The sequence below is a fragment of the Lonchura striata genome, chromosome 12, assembly GCF_050655825.1.
Source record: "Lonchura striata isolate lonStrDom1 chromosome 12, ASM5065582v1, whole genome shotgun sequence".
Classification (NCBI taxonomy): Eukaryota; Metazoa; Chordata; class Aves; order Passeriformes; family Estrildidae; genus Lonchura; species Lonchura striata.
Window position 1 is genome coordinate 10,013,767 of NC_140714.1, and position 17,661 is coordinate 10,031,427.

The following is a 17,661-nucleotide window of genomic DNA, read 5'->3' on the forward strand; positions in this document are numbered from 1 at the left end:
AGGAGTGTCAGTATAATATGGCCCATAGTGACAACAGTGACTGACAAAGTTTTCAAGTTTGCAAGAAGCTTTCAACACTAAGGTAAGGAGAGCTCAGCTAAATTCAGCAAAGGCACAAAATATTTAAACATGTTTCTAGCACTGGTGGAAGAAGTGTAGCAGCAAAGCTCTCTGGTGAAAGCTCTGCATGCAGCCAGAATGGTCCCCTCTGATATTCAAACTCAGTAATCTACAAAAGCTGCTTCCATTCATTCGAAACTACTGATACTTTTTTCCTTTTGCAAGCACTTAATTTCCTTTGTTACCAGAAATCTCTGCTGTAACTAAAACACAGCAAAAGCACATGCTCTGAAATCCCTCAGCTGTGCTTTCCTATAGCCATGGAAACAGAATTTTGCCTGTCCACGGCAAGGCAAGGTGTATTTGTCAGGTTTTTTCCTTTTCCTTGCCACCTTTCACAAAGTCTATTTGCTTGCTGTGAGTATGCAAATCAAGATCCTGGACTGAGACATTTTTTATTTCAACCCAGACCAAGGTCACACCTGGGCATAATGACACTTGCCTGGCCTTCCTCAGTGAATTGTATTTTATACTCTTCTCATAATGAATTTAAGTCATCAGCTGTTAATACTTCTGCAAACCTACTGCTTCCTTCCTGGTGTTAGGCGAGGATTCAGAGGACCCAGTTAATACTCACAGCTCGATCCAATTTAAGAACAGGATTTTGAGCTCAATTAGGTTGCTTACTGGCTGCTTCTGAACCTGAGCTAGGACTAAACTGTGGGAGAACCTTCCATTGGGTCAGACCAAAATAACCCAAGATACGTTGGCAAACCTGAACAAAAACTCTGCTCCACTGCTGATTTAGTGCTCTGCATTCCCAGTGCTCCTGTGGAGATGCCTGTAGGGTTGTGCAAGAACCTACTCATTTACAATGCAGCCCCTTTTTCTTTTTTTTTCTTTTCTTTTTTTTTTTTTTTAAATGCACTCATAAAGTGATGTTATTAATAGTTTGTGATCTACTGCGCTTTTCATCTGAGGATCTCTCACAAAGCATTTTAGGAGACTGAATCAATTTTCAAAACACTCCTATGTAATACTATCCCAATTTTACTGGAAGCAGCACTAAGGCAGTGGGAGGCAGTTTTCCCAAGGGTTCATTGGTAGTGTCAGAAATAGAGCCCTGGACTTGGACTCCAAATATAGCTGACATTCTCATCCCATGGCTGCAAGCTGGATGCAGGAGTCCCCACTTCACCACTGAACAGACTTCTGCCTTCTGCTCCCCAAAGGGCTGCCTGTTGCCATGGCAACTGCAGTTCAGATCCCTGGACCAGATTTGCCTCTGCTGCATCAATGCAAATCATGAGCAAATTCATTGAAAGTGATGGAGCTACCCCAGATTTCCATGGTCAAGGGAGGATACAGAGCAGGTTTAGTCCCTCTGAATTTGATGTAAGAAGGTGGTGATCTCTTGAGAGGGGGGAAAAATTCTTTCATCATTGCAGGGGTGAAAAGGATGAAGAATATCTTGCAACAAAGGTATAAAAAGAAAATCTGAGAACTTTACTTTGGGGTGACCTGACATTCTCAGATCTACTGACCATTATCAAAGGAAGGCTTTATTGTTCCCAAAAGAGTGTTCTGCTTCCCCCTGGCACTGTGCAAAGGCCATATTCATGCTTTTACTGTGAGAATAAGGGATGGTGGAGAAGGGAGTCAAAGAATCTACAGAAGGATTGTGGACAAGACCAGCCTGTGCTGCTGTTTGCAGGATGGGATGAGGGAGCTGACAACAAGTAAGTCCTCAGGTTGCCTCCCTGTGGCCTCTTCCTGGAGGGGAAGGGAATGCCTGTGGAATGGGAACCCAAATAAACAATTCCTTCAGTGTCTGCCACAACACTGCAAAGACCTGACCTGCTTTTTACCAAGGACATGGAAGAAATGTGGGAGGCAAGACATGAAACAGGGAAAGCTCTTCTAGGAATAGTAACCATGACCTTCTGCAGCACCACAGCTCTCTAGACCAGAGGGCAAAACTGAGGCTGGCACAGCCAGTGTCTCCTCCAGTCAACACAGTCTTTGTGCAATGAGAGCTCGAGGCTGGCACGAGGGAGGAAGAGTGTGGTAAGTACAGAAATGGGGCATCTCAAAGGCTTAGAAGTTGGTTGGTCACCCTGCACTTGGGCTAATGCACAAGTTCTAGAGATAAAATTTGAGACAAACTTCTCCTATGATCCTGGAAAGCAAATCATCCTGTGTCCAAAGCTGAGCAGGCAGCTGCTCCTTTAGCATACATTTCACAGAGACACTGGAAATAACCTCCCATAAAGCTCAGTCTGTCACACTAGTAGGGGTTATGCTATTACTCTTGCTGCACTTCACTTTGATCTACAGTTATTTAACTTCATGAATTAATATTCAACCTTTCCAAGCTGCCAGTCATGCACATTACACTGTCCCTGACTGCTCGAGGTAAACCCTTTGGATCAGGTAGGTTCAATGCTCAAAGGAGGTGTTATCACCATGGCAAAACTGTGCACATTTTTTAAGTGGAACTCCTGAAAACCAAAACAGGAGCTGGGAAGTCTGTGTGCAGCAAGGTCTGGCACCATCTGCTGTTCCTTATGGCAAAAATCCTGCCGAGGTTTAAGAGCTGTTTATGCATTTGTGCTGCAAAAAACTTGTCCTGATCTGGGGACGAGGAGCACGTGGCAGTGACACTGGACAGGGGTAGGACTCAGCACCCAGTCTGGAGGACCAGAGACACCATTCCAGAGGTCACTGCAAGATTGATCCTTGCACATATCGAGGAGCAAAGACTGGCTTTGGGAAGCAGGGCTGATCAGACTAAACACAGTGACCCTGCTGAACATCCCAGAGTAGCACCAGGGACGTGCTCGGTTTGGATACTTGTTTCATAACTCTCAGGATCTCTTGCAAAACGAACATTATTTTTTTGCCCACCTCAAAATAAGAGGTCAATGCTCTGATGCAGTATCTCATCACATGCTGAAATTTGTATTTGTCCTATATTTTTGACCAAAAGCCTGGCCTGATTTCAAACTTCTAAAGGAATCCCATGAACATGAGGTTCAGGCTGAGGGACCGAGGTGAGCACTTTCCAAATCTGCTACTGGAAAGAGCAACCAAGCAAAAAATGACTGGAGATAATACAGAAATTATGTCTCTGCATTGTGAATGTTTCCAGTTTGTTGGGAAGACATGAATCCAAATTTTCTTTTATTTTTTTTTAAAGTAATTTTCTAGTTCTACCCAAAAGATAGGGTAAAAAGCTAAAAAGCTTGAAAATACAACATGAAATTGAGTTGTTGTAAGAGTAATAAAAAATTTTGGTCTTAAAAACAAATTCATGATTTTTATGTCCACTTTATTATATTTTTGAAGGCACAACATATAAGATTTAAGTACTTGATGTTTGTAATAGTACACTATCATTACTTTGTGACAGCAATATCTATCCATGTATGATAAGGGCAAAAACTGACTTCTCCCTTTAAGTTAGACCACATTAATCTCCCACACAATTCCCTTGAAGATTTATGCTCAGAGAGACTCTCCACTGACTCAGGAAGTCTTGCCACTCTGCAGGATTGCCATAATTTTAAAGGACAAAATGCTTACAAGGAAAGGCAAAAAATCTCCAGATTTGAATTTGCTGATTGTTGTTAAAAGCTCAGAAATTAGACAGCCATATTAATATTGGAAACACACTTTCTTTGTAAGTAGGTGCTTGACAAAGGACTTTGCTCCTGTAAAAATGGGATCATTTCTAGGTCTGTTGGAAACTTAAAAAAATTAATATTTCCACTTCCAAGTGATCCAAGCCCATTGTTTTCAGAGATCCTGGAAGAAGAATATATGATGATTACTGTCACAAAAGTTTACAGAAGCAGAATAAACTTCTGCTTCATACACTGATTTTCACAGGCATAGCTCTGCTGTGCTCCAAGGCAGTAGCTCAGACATGGTGAGTGTTCTGTGTGTAAGAATGGCAACAAACACTCTTTGGATCTGTGTTTTACCAGTACCACACTACAGTTTCCATATTTTTTCCTCCCAGGCATCTCTAAGCACAGCCCTATACCAGGACACCTCACTGGGCATCGTGCCCCGTTCCTCATGGCAGCCTGTGAGAGCTGGAAACACTTTAGCCACATCAATTATTTGGACTGAAGTTGTAAAAGGAGCTGTTCAAGGTCAGAAAATATCAGAAGACTGAGTGATGATCCCTCTGTGAGAATGTCTGATATCCGTGACTTTGCCAACACTGCTTGTTTTTGCTGACTTTACCTTGATTTTTTTCAGGCACTGCTCACTGCCATTTTTCTGACTATCTAACTCTGTTCCCAGGGGCACAGGTCAGTTACATTCAGAACACAAAAGAATGGAAGCTGAAAACTCTGTGTCAGCTAAGTATATATATATATATATATATATATATATATATATATATATATATATATATATATATAAATACACACAGCTGGGTTTGCATAAATGAACTTTACTCTTAAAAGTCAAGAGTGTACAGCACATTGGGGTATGTAAGTCCCCTCCTCAGTAATGAGACAGATCAACAAAACAAAATCATCCACAGTCAAATCAGGGGCTAATTACATGATTATGGCAAAACTATTATGGAGAGCCATACAAAGGGACCAGCAGCAGCAGCAGTAAATTATCTCAGCTGCTGCATGAAAATAGAAAAAAAAAAAGTGTTTGGCTATCATGTTCTCTAGCACGGCTTTCACTTGCTTGAGTTGGTGATTTGCCCATTTTGCATGGCTTTTTGGCCTTGTGAACTCAAAGTTCTTTTTTTCCCCACGGTCAAAACTCATCCTGTTCTCATTCATGGTCCCCAAGGTACAAACTGCAGCTTCTTTCAGCACAGCTTTGCCCTGCACCTCCACCATGCAATGGGGAACCATGCAGAGACCTCTCAGCTGGCTGAGACTGGGCAGGGCAAGGGTAGAGGCAAGTCAGGCATTATCCCAACATGCCATTAATCTCTTCAAAGAGAGTCTATTTTAGTGAAAAATCAGATTCAGATGAATTAAAGTCAGTCTAACATGGGTTCTCAAAGGGAGGAGGAGGAGGTTGCTGAATTCCAAGTGAATTTCCAGTGAGGGCAAAGTTGTCTCACATAGGGTATAAAGAGAAGGGCCAGGTGGGTAAACCCTCTTACACTCCCAATAGAGACCAATTGCCGAAAGCTGTATAATCAGTAAGAAATTCACAGTCCCACTCCCCAAGCATTTAGTCTTCATAATACATTAAATCTAAGAATAAACCATACAAATAAATGGTCAAGAAAAAAAAAAAAAAAAAGGCGGGGGGAGGTAACATCTCAGTGATCAGAAGTCTGCCAAAACGCGAACCTGCCGGAGAAGGAGCGGCGCTGCCGGTCACACCGAGCCCCTCCCAGCTCTTCCCCTGCTGCTGCCGAGCCTGACCTACTTGATGCGTGTTCCTGCACTGAGGCCCAGCATAAGTCTCTTACACCCCTCAAATCGCATTCCAGACTTAGAACTGCGGAGCAGCTGCCAGCCCGAGCCCTGCCACAGGCGCTCCCATCTGCTCAGCCCATCAGGCGCTACGGCAGGGGACGGCACGGAGCTGAAACCGGATCGGATGCGGGGCCGGGACCTGCTGCACTGCCCGCGGGCTGCAGCAGAGCCCTTGCCATCTTCACCGGCTTGAAGGGCTTCAGGCTCTGCCAGAGTAGTGAGCAGAGGCTGATCACAAGAGGGGAGAAGGGACACTGCAGAAGGATCGAATTCTGCAACGTGACTCTGGCAGCTGAGTCAAAAAGACAGACAGCCTTGACTTCGCTGGGAGATGTTTGACTTTTGGCAGGGCTGAGAATTATTTGAGAGCCCCTTAGAGGAAAATCTGATACCTTGACTTTCCCCAAAGCCTCCCCCCTCCACATCTCTCAGTATTAACTCTTTCTGTAGTAGCTGATTTTACATAATCTTAAATCATCTGTCCTGAAATATAAACCTGGAGGCACACATTTCTAAACTTGTGTGCCATTGCTTAGACAATGTGCTAATGGGGGAGTACCTGTCTCTGAATCAAACGACATAGGTCTTGTCCTATATCCTTTCCCAATAGTCCCAGCAAAACCCCAGATGAAAACTGATCACTTTTCTTTCCCAAGAAAAACTACAGAAGTATAGAGGAGGGACTCAGATGTTTGACTCCATCTGGTTTACACTAATTCAGCTTCAGGGAAACATGCTGTATTTTATACAGGAGCTGGAAGTGCTTTGACTTGCTACGTTGCTAACACAGACCTTGAACAAGCAGTGTACACAGTCCACATCTCTTGACTCTCAGGAGTTTTAGATCCTCCATAACCCCAAGTCCTAAAGCAAGTGGTCAGCAGGTGCTAATATGTGAGGAACAAAGCATAGTGCCATTCCCCTCCCTCTGAAAGTGAAGAAAATCTTGCCCTCTCAGTCCCAGCCATGCTGAGTAAGGGTGCAGGCAGCTCTGTGCTGAGTTCCAGTGGTCCTTGTGCTGACAGATGTCTGCTCAGGGCTGCTGGGGTCACTTCCCCTGACCTGCCTTCCCAGCTGGGAAACCTCCTTTAACCCTCCTGCTTAGACCTCCAGGTGGCCCAAGATCCCCAGCTACTCTCAGGGTAAGAAAAATGTTCCCTGATGATCTGCCCAAGGAATTTCTGCAGGCTGGGACCAATCCAGGAGAGACCCAAACCCATAACACAAGCAACCTCTCCCTGTCTGGAGCTCCCCACCCCACACTCAGCACAGCCAGGATGCTCCATGCCCTGTTGTGGCAGCAGGGCCCCCTTTGCTTGCCCTGGTCCATGTGGGATCACAGTTGCCCGAGTAGCTGTGCGCTGGTACTTGTGCCCTCTGTGTGCCCATGTGTGTGTGTGCTGGAGGCTGTGAGTGCCAGGCTCCCACATGGCAGCAGATTGGAGGCAGAAGCCAGCGTCTCACAAACTCATTTCCTGGCAGAGCACGCATGGGGGAAGGGACAAGCGCTCTTTGTGAGCCCACACAGTTTCACCCAGTCCCAGTCTGGATGAGCCAAACCTCTTAAAGGCACAAAAGGAGTGTGCTGCCCGCAGCAGCTCTGCCCTAAGTCCCCTGGACCAGCTGGCACCAGGGCAGCTGTGAGTTCAGCAGCTGGGCAGAAGGGATGCTGACGCACAGTGCTTTATCTGGAGATCTGCTTTATCATTTGCTGTTTTAACCTCTCAGCCTTTGGCTTCTGAGGGCCAGATCCTGGGCTCTGGGTGTGCCCTCCCTGCACAGCCCTGTGGATGCTGGAATAGTCACTGTGATGGTTCACACCAAGACCATGCACCAGGTGCAAACAAACCACGTGTTGCCCACTCTCCCTCAAATTCCGGCTATGGATCAGTTTGGAGCCGCATGGTCAGAGATGTCAGCCAGGATTTTTCATGTGGGGCAAAGCAAACCCTTTCTACAATTTCCCTGCACTGCTATGCCAAAGGTGCAGTTTGGTATGCTCATCACTCTGGTATGTGTTTCCTCCCTACTTACATGTGAGCTTTTGCAACCTATCCAGAAAAAAATAACCACCACAGTAAGAGGATATCACCTCCCTGAAACCCCTCAGTTAAAAAAGGCCAACACTTCCTGACTTCTGACTCAAGAGGTCTCTAATCTCAGACTTCTGGAAGGCTGGAGGCCATACCAGTCAAAGGATCACTCTGTGCTTCATCTGATCTCCTGTCTTCACCAGTGGCTGCTCTGTATTCTAAAGACAGGAAAGTATCTCCTTATAATGAATAAAGGGATATATTTTACTGCCTGAACAGCTGCTGGCTCCACACATGCCTCCCTAGTTCAAAGTGGCAATAAGGAGTGGAGCTGAAAGGGCAACGTGTCCTTTACTCTAGATCTCCAGCCAAGTCCACAGGCACAGGTTCCACTCACAGACAAGCAGGAATGTTCATGTGGGCACTCAGGATTTCAAAGCATCTGGGCAGTCACACAAGTAGCAACACGTGTGAAATCTGCAGCATGAGACGGGGTTTGCTGGCACGTGGAAACCGATGTCCCCAAAACATGCTTAGACTGATGCCCAAGCTGAGCTCAAGGACTGGCACCAGACTTCCAACACAAGGGTTCTGCAAAAATTCCCTGATACCAGGTACTGGGGAAGGAGGGAGGACAGCACACTCTGCCATTACAAACCACAAGCATGATGGTCACATTTGGTGACATCCAGAGGACCACTTCAGTCCACCATAAACGATTCAGATCCCTTTCTGATACCTCCTGAGGGACCAGCCTTTGTTCTGCACATCTTAGATGTCCCCAGCAGTCTAACACAGATCCTGTGTATTTTGTCTGGTGTGCATTCACTCTACTCCCATAAAGGCACATATAGAACTCGCACATGAAAATATTACTGGGGAGAAGGCAGTTTGGGATTCTCACGTATCAACAAGTCATGACACAGCCCAGTCTTCAACCGCCTGTACTTGGCTGGCTAACACACAAATAAGAAAAATCCTTCTGTCTTCTACAATGGGATTTTAGCTCATCTTAACCATCTGTTTGATTTTTTTTCCCCATAGTAACAAGTCCTTTTTGGAAAATTCCAGGGGTATCTATCTAACCACGCCTTATAAGGCATTGCCACCTTAATATCTGAAATGGCATCTTTCCTATGGACTAGCAATAGTAATTTTCACTGATAAAATGCAATTTTTATCTTCTCCCTTGACAGAAAAGCTTAAACTGGCAGTTCTATAATGAATGCTGGAAGCTGAAATTAGATCACTTGTTTAATAAACATCAAGAGGAACCAATCTATACCAGAGCAAGATTTCACAATATTCTATTTTTAATATAAAAATATATATTTTCTTTCTAACACCCAGAAAAGAGAGGATAGAAAAAGAAGTCTGGAACTGACCTATTTTCATTGCCAAATCAGCCTGTTATTGAGCCAAAAGTATTCCATCAAACTTCTTATTGTTCTTAGCAAAGAGATGCCATTTCTACGAATTCAGAATGATTTGGGAAAAGCAACGTCTCATTTTGTGACCTGAAAAATTTTATACAAGTCTATCAAACAGTTCCAGAGCACACAAACTTGAGAAACTGCCCCTGAGAGACAATTTCTATAATCTCCTTGATCTTTCCCACTTCTGAAAGTGATAGTGGTTACAGCTGCAGAAGAGAAGCTTCCCAAATGTCAGACTTTTATCTAAGTCCTTCTTAATATTTGATAGTTTTTCTAATCCCCAGCTTCTAAATTCATGTGATAAACTGAGAAATTCTGCTTGGATAAAATAGCAAGGAAGTATTTTACCTCTCCTGATTGCAAGGTGCAGCTTCAGGTTGTGAACTCTGGAGGGTAGAACACCAGACAACAAATAAAAATAAGTAAAAACCCTTTTTTATTTTTAAAATGTAAATGCAAACCTCATAATTGTCTGGAGCCCCATGCACGATGCCATGAGTGCTGGGAGTTGAATGAATTAAGCTCATTCCCAAACATCTTATTGAGAAACAAGTTGTTTTTGCACAGTTTGAATTGCTTAATTTCTCAATTCAAGAGTTTGCAGGCAGGAACTACTTTTCTGGCAAGATGATGGGGTTTGGAGGAGCAGGTTTTGGGCAGAAGTGTCCTTCTTGCTGCTGTCTGAGAATGCACACGCTGTGACCTAAGCCCTCCCTGTCACCTACCCCTTGCCTTTCATGCCAAGTTTGATCCTCAGCCTGGGATTATATATTTCCACTTACTGATGTCAACTGCTAAGTGAGTCATGGGAGGATCTGAATAGCAACCACATGAGTGATCTTCTCGAGAAAGGAGGGAGCACTCAGGGCAGCCCCCTCAGAGCTGGGAGGAGGAGGAGGCTGCACCCAAACACCAAGACTCTGAGATAAAGATGGGGTGAAGGGACTGGAATGGGAGGGGGTTGTAGTGAAGGTATCCATCTCCCCAGAAAACAGAACCTCAGCAAAACCTGGCCTTGACTGACCTGAGAGAGAGGCATGTCCACAACAAGCTACACTTAATGTGATCTCTCACAAAGACCACCAGCTCTAAAAATTTTCAACAACTTTAAAAGAGCAGACATCATAATTTTTGCAAAGCCATCACAACCTGCAGTGTTTCTTGACTTCTTGCATATAATTTCTTTCTTAGGGGAAAATTTTCACTTCCCCTCCCCATGTCTAAGAAGACAGCAAATATTTGATTGTTTCACTGCACAGATGCCCTTTCAGGATCCTCTTCCATCTTGATTAAATCCTAAATGCTTTGCTGGAACAAAGAATGTGCCTAGCAACCTTTGCCTGTGTCTCCAGAAGTTTGTTTTGCAGCCAATCTCCTTGCACACATGCACAGATAACATAAAAAACTCCTAAATGTACCTGGACTTTACTGTAAGAGAAGCAGAAGGGAAGCAGAGGGTTATCAAATGACGTACAAATGGATGCAGCTTCAGGACACTGTCTTTATGAGAACTTTTTTTCCTTTTCTTCTCACTTTTTTTTTTCCTTATGGCATTTAAGTCAGCCTACAAAGAGCACAGACCCTTTTAAAATTCCAGCAGGAACTTAAAAAATAAAATTAAACTTAATTTGTTGAGGCCAGGTCCCAGCTTCACAGACTTCTGAAGGAAAGTTGTGCTTTTTGTAGGCTGTCAGATGCAGAAGACAACAAATCCAGATGTTTAGAATTTACCTCAAGCATGGGTCAAAACGGTAGAAATCAGAATTGTTCCAATTTATTGGGATACCTACCAATTCTAACATAACATATTCAGACCAAGAGTGCAGCATAAAATGCATTTCTGACAGCCAGATCTTTTCTCAAGTGCTTTAGCATTGAGAAGACAGCACTCCTATCCCCTCACAATTCAGGCTACAGATGGAATACAGAAATTTCTGCAGATCTGCTTCTGTGGGCAGCAGACACAGCTGGACATTTTGTTTCAGCTCAGTATTCCTATTTCTGTGCCAGAGCATGTCTAAAGCACCATTCTGCACTGAATTTTTCAGGTTACAGCATTTCCACAAATGGATGCACTGCTCAGAGAGGGCCCTGAAGAATCGTAAAGAACATTTATATTTGGTAAGTACCACAAACTCTTGTTAATGCCAAAAGCCTGCACCATGGACCTGAAGCAATATGGGGATTCTGATGCTGCACAGACCTGCAACAAAAGCCCATTTTCTGCTGTGTGTGTGCATTTGCTCCTTTTGAAGGGCACACGATCCCCGGGTGTCCCAGCCCAGCCAGTGCAGCCCCACCACAGCTCAGTTACCTGAGCCTGCCACAGACCCACAATTATTCAAAAACAAGTTACGGGCCCAGGCTCCCACCAGGAACTTCCAGTAGGTGTCTCATGGCAAAGAAAAACTTTCTGCTTCTCCAGGCTAATTGTATGCTTGTGCTCCCCAAAAAGAGCAGCCAGGGAACAGCTCCATCATGCCGACTGCTTTACACTTCTTTTTTTCCCCTCCTTTTTTCTCCAAATACATAATTTACTCTGCTTGAGGGAGCCTACCGAGTAGGTATCTGTAATAAACTCCTTCTGGGAGCAGCTGGGCTGGTACAGGCTGAATGCAAAGGCAGCCCCAGCTCCCCTCAGCCTGGCTCTGGCTGTGCTGGTGGCACCCACCCATCCCTCCTCCTCCTCCCTGCACTGCCTGAACATTCTGTGCTGCTGCCCAGGATGTCACCATGAATAAGTACAACTGTCAGATTAAATCAGTGCCTGGGTGGGATCTGCTGAGCCTACGACACACATTCCGGGCACCTAAGTCATGCCAGGGAATCTGGCCAAGAAAGAGATCTGACTGGAGCTGCTGCACATGGCAAATCAGCTTTGGGGCTGTAGGATGAAATATGTTCTGCCCTGTGTCAAGAGGGCTGCAGGGGGTGGAAGGGGAGGCACACAGACTCCTTTAGCTGTGAATGCTTTTGCAGAATAACTGTGTTGAAGTCCCTGGAGGTTCAGAGCAAGAGATGAAGTGATAGCTGCTGCTGACAAAGCAGAACTTTTGTGTGCTGGGAGCATGGTTGAGCCTGTGGGCCCTAAGGAGAGGTGGTCAGAGGGTTGGCAAAGGTTTATTGCTGCCACCCGACATCCAGAAGGGGCCAGGCTTTATCTAGGAGCCTCTCTTGATGACAGTCCCAACTGCAAGTTCCAGCTGCTTGGGAGAAAGGCCTGAATTATTTCAGCCCACCAAAGTTCTGCCAGATGCTGGCACTGTGATGCTGCATCCATGCATTGTCCATCCCAGCCTGGGCTCAGGGCATGTCCTTCCAAGCTGTCCTTCCATGGATTACTGGTGGGCACACTGCACGGAAAGGGCTCACTGGCCAATCCTCCCAGCAATACCAGAGGATTGATACCCAGAGGTATCAATCTCCTTTCCTAACAGCTGCTGGAAGGTCTGGCCTGGCTTGTCTGCACACCTCTGTCCCCCCATGGCTCCATTTCACCAATGGTTCACCAGAACTCTACTCCACATGGCTCACCCAGACATACCAGATCTTAGGGAAAAAACATGGAGTGGTAAATAAATGCAGTTGTTGGGAAGATAAGGGAAGAAAAGTCATGTATGGACACTCTCCCTCTCACTTGCAGGTTTCTTTCATGTGAAAATGTGAGCAAACTTATTCTGTGCTTGCATGTCAGCCACAACACTGTCACCACCAATTCTACGTGTGCTAATGCCTTTAACACTTTGTGTTGATCACTTTTCCTCCCACTTTAAATATTTTTCCTGTCACCAAGGATTTTTGAAAACCATGCTGTTTGGAAACTGGCTTCCTTACATACATTTGCCACCTGCCTGTGAGTGGAATGCTAATTTTTGATGAATATTTATTGCTGTGCTGTAGTTCAGCATGGGTAAAGAGTAGCCCTGGTTGCTTTTGTCACCTTTGGTGACTGTGGCACCAGGACAAAGCTCTATCTCTGAGTGGCTTCATTAATGGCTGACTGTTTAATTAGGCAAAGTGGCACAGTTTAAAAGAACTTCCCTTGAACGTGCTCACTGAATGAATAGTAATGACAATAACACTTTGTTACAATATTGTGTCTTTCACCCAATGCCTTGACAATGCTTCACAAGGAGGGAAAATTTTATTTATCTTTATGTTTTTGAAGATAAGTGTGAAAAAAGTGAAGTACAAGAAGGTGAAACTTCTGCAGAAGACATTGATAGGGACAAGGGAGCAGAACTCAATGGGAAATTCTGCCAGGCTCTGACTACTGCAGCTGACAAACACAAAATGGGTGCCCCTAGTCCTAACCTCAAAATGTGCTGCTTTCTTAGGAGAATTTCAACACCACCACTCTTCTCTTTCTGTCACTGAAATAAAGAGTACAAACAGTACTGTGGCTGTGTCTGTAGCCTAATCAAAACTGTGAGGTCCTTAACTGGGACAACTGGAAGGCTGACTGACCTTTATGTGATCACAGGAATGGCCTTCCCACCAAGAAGCTGCTTTATGGTCCCCAAAAGCCACCTAAGAATCTGTGTGCTTCCAGGACTGAGCTGCTGATCCACATGGCAGGTAGTGTCTCTTGGAGGTGGGGGTGATGTGTACCCACACATTTTGGCCACGCTTCCCTGCTTTCTCTGGATCTGGCTCAGCAGCAATAGAGACTTGCCTTGGACATGTTGAACAGGCACATGGTGGTGCTCTGTGAGCTGAGCCAAGCCAAGCAGTGTGGTGCATCTAAGTGAAGGAAGAAGCTGATCAGGAATATGCAGAGGGCAACAACAAAATAAAGAGGGAGTTCTAAACAAAGTAGGATGATAAAACTGAGATCAAAAGGAAGGAGAACTACAGACACAAAGAGAAACTGGACACAGATGGCCACATCTGCACTAGACACATCCCTGGGCTTTGCCAAGGCATCAGAATGAAGATCCAATTAAAATGAAAGGCAGAAGACTGGAGCCTTCAGCAGAACCCTGCTCCCTCCCTGTGAGATCACTCAACACACGCCTGATGCTGTCACTGACCCGGCATTGTCCCGGCAAAGTCTCTCTCCAGGACGCCCTGCGGAGGAGCAGTGATTTGTAACACGCTGGGGGGTGAAAGGAAAATGAGGGGGCAGGGAAATATTTGGCCTCACAGTGGGAAGCATGAGTAACAGCCAGACAACCCAAAGCATCCGACCTCAAAGAGCTGTGCACAGGGGACACTGGGCCTGCAGTTTTTGCTAGGCTTACAGAAAGGAATGTAAGCTTAATTTGCGGCACTGGGAAGCCACTGGGGATTCAGGAAAATTAGTAAAAGGAGGTGTTGCTGCGCTACTTTATAGGAACTTGACATGATGTTCAAATGATGTCTGTTGGGAGCCTGGATTACTTTGTTATTATTTTTAATAACTCCAGAGGGCTTTCTTTTGCAAAGGAACTCAAGCTGAGATGGTGGGTTTGTACGTTCACTATTCATTTGGAGGGAGAATTGTTTGATGGATGCTGGAGTTTATGTTTCTTTTGCAATGAGAATTATTGGAATGTTTTGTGGCCCAGATCTGTGTTCTCATTTTCACCACGCAGTTATGAAAGACTCTGAAATAATAAAATAATGCTGGCTTTTTAAAGGAAAGAAATGGCTGCATGTGCTCCCAGTGTGATGACCTGCATGCAGTATCCAGTGAACAGTACAAGTCTGATCTGCAGGGTCCAGTTTGATGGATCCCTGACATCCATCAAGAGTCTTTGTTCTACCACTGGCAAATGAGAAGGAATCTGTGTTTCAGGAGCACAAAAGATATTGGAATTGTGTATGTGCTATAGAATGCACAGATGCGAGTTGACATCGAAGTGTCAATATCTCTGACGCTCTTATGTGTGTACGTTGGGGAAAGAGAAATGGGACATTTGAAACACTGAGAGGATCTGGTAATTTCTGCTGTTCACCTGATTTCCTGTGTGTGCAACCATTGCATTTTTTTAACCAAAGGATAGTTCCTTTTGCAGAGAAATGGACATAAGGTCATTTAAATTGAACTGAAATATTAGCTGGTCATCTAGTCCAAAGTACTTTATCAAGCACAGCACAACTGATTTCTCTATCTTCCACTATTCCCTGAGATGCAGCCTTCTGGTCAAGTTCTGGTGTCCTGATATGCTGATTCCATACTGGTCCTGGGCATCTTGATACACAGCTAAAGTACACTACATAAAATTTACCTTTTGCTTAAATTACCTTGCCACAGCCCAAGCTGATTTACTTCTGTTCCCTCTTCTCTGGCTAACAAGTATATCTGATGCATTGATTCCTTCTCTCAGCTGTAATAGAATGTTGCATAAACTGTTACCCAATATATGTGTTGTAACACAATGGACTGGGTATTAAAATAAAGAGCAATAAGCAATTTAAGATAAGCGATTAAATTAGTGCACTGCAAAGACTGGGAAACCAAGCAAGAGAGACTCAGGAATTCCAAAGGAACTATATTCTGTTCCTGCCCTTCTTTGAATGTGAATTCAATGTGACTCCATTAATTAGAAAGAAATCTCTGGTGAGGATTTGCCAGGCTGAGAAACTGAATTGCAGTCTACACTGGTGTTAAAAATACGAGGGTTTTGTAGGTTTGGGTTTTTTGTTTGTTTGTTTGTTTGGTTGTTTTTTTTTAATGAAGCTTTATTTCTTCAGCCAGTTTCTACCCACTGCAGTTGGTCTGCTACTCAGTTAAGTTGAATGACTGTAAGTACATCCATGTAACAGAGATCTACCCATCTACAGCAGGGATTTGGGAAATAATTTCATTAAGTCTCTATAGTTTCTCTGTGTAGAATAACCCTTTGTGTAAATGAAGCTCAGTGGCTCATAGTACATGAGAAGAAAGTCTCCCACACACAATATCCACCAAAGACATCCCCAAGGAAAGCAGATTTGCTGCCACTTTCCCATACATAAGAAGTAAAAATCAGCTCAAAGCTGATCAAAGCAAGAATAAACTGCATCTGCTCCAAGATTTTGGGAAGATTCCTCCAAAACCAAGACATCTACAATAATAAGGGGTTCTGCTTTTATGTCACTTCCAACCATGCTGTGACCATCCCCAAGATCTTTTGCCAACGTGGCTGTGAGGAAATGCAACAGATAAGATTTCCTTTGCCCTTTTATGAGAAAGTTTGAAAGCCCAGGGAGCTCTGCTGGAAGATAATGCGACACAGGCTGTCCGTGTTCTCCAAAGGATTCAGATTAATAATAGGCAGATGATTAATTCAAACAACGATAAAAAAATTCCACTGGATTGTTACAAGATTTTATAAATTGCCTTCTCCTCCTTTAGAATCTAGAAAATCCGAGCAGATCCGTTCTCAGGAGCAATTATGATCACAATCTGGTCCCTATCTTCGGGTTTCATCAGTTCGATTTCCGTATCTATGTGAGCACAAATACTTGGAAACCTGAAAGAGAAGCTGTTACACTGTAAATCAATCAGCTACCCTGTAAGACAGGAACTGAAGCCTCTGCTTTTATTAGTAGAAAGAACTGAGTCATTTGCCATGACTACATGCTTTTGGATATGATTTACTGCTTCTGCAGTATTTTTTACAGAAAAAGAACCACAAACCAGTGCACAGAGCATTCCTTAAATTTCATATCAGCATATCCTGGGAATTAGAGATGGACACAAACTGATTTTTGTATCTGAACATCCCTCTGATATTAATCTCCCTTTATATTTGTTGCACACATCTTCCTGAGCCACAAGAGAAATGCAGGAGACAGGTTGTGACACAGACCCAAAGAAAGGGGCAAATTGGCTTGGAAATGTTGATTTCTTTCTTTCAGACAAATAGCTCCTTCTGGACCCTCTCACAGCAATTCCTTATCTTAGAAGAGGGATATCACATTTGCCCAGAATATGGCTAATTGTTTTCAGAAATTCATGACAAATGGGAAGCAGTTTAGGTCTCTCTCTGGAATGACAGGGGAAAGAACTGGATGAAAACTTAATTACCATGAAGAGGATTGAATCAATCAGAGAGACCAACCATGGTTTGGTGAACACAGTGGGACCACACAGAGCTGTAATTTCAGAAAAGGTTCTACTTTGGCTAGCAAGCCAGTAATGCTTTAGATCATTGTTCTATTAGAAACTATTTTCTTCATATTAGTACAACAATTACTACATTTTCTAACAGCTTCTTACAGTTGTATCATGGAAACTATTGCCTATAAATTATGTAAGTATGGCTTATCATATTCTCAAAACATGTAACTGAATCAGGCAACTCATTCACACCTCCTCTTCCCACCTATCTATGGTATTTCTTGGATGCTGATGACCTTGGCAATTAAAAGCTGTTTCTATACACATAATACATAGGAAACATAGAAGCATGTTCAAGTTGTGTCATCATAACCTTATCTGCTGAAGATATTACTTAATGCTATATTCCAAGAATTTGTGCTTACGGGACCCAAGGTGAATCATTTGCCTGGAAAATGTCCTTCTTTTCTTAAAATGGGAATCTTGTTTTGGTACACTTTTGTGCTGAGAGAGTTTGGCTGGAACTGTGAAATTTAGATTTGAATGCAAACCCCAACTACATTATAAGCTGTTGAAATCCCAAGGTTAATAGACAGACAGGAATGGCTTGAGCTCAATTTTCCCTAATTTGT

The 17,661-nt window shown here is 43.9% G+C and overlaps 1 long non-coding RNA gene across 11 annotated transcripts in view; it reads left to right on the forward strand.

The window, feature by feature from the left end:
• The window catches only part of LOC146766245 (uncharacterized), a 51,996-nt gene that overhangs the window by 7,574 nt on the left and 26,761 nt on the right, over positions 1 to 17,661 (forward strand). Inside the window, exons 2-4 of one of the 11 annotated variants that reach the window (XR_014958135.1) lie at positions 1 to 4,382; positions 11,049 to 11,121; positions 13,169 to 17,661. The exon at positions 13,169 to 17,661 is cut by the window's right edge and continues 26,761 nt beyond it. This is a non-coding gene — a long non-coding RNA (uncharacterized LOC146766245). The other 10 variants (XR_014958138.1, XR_014958137.1, XR_014958139.1 and 7 more) reach the window with 10 other exon arrangements.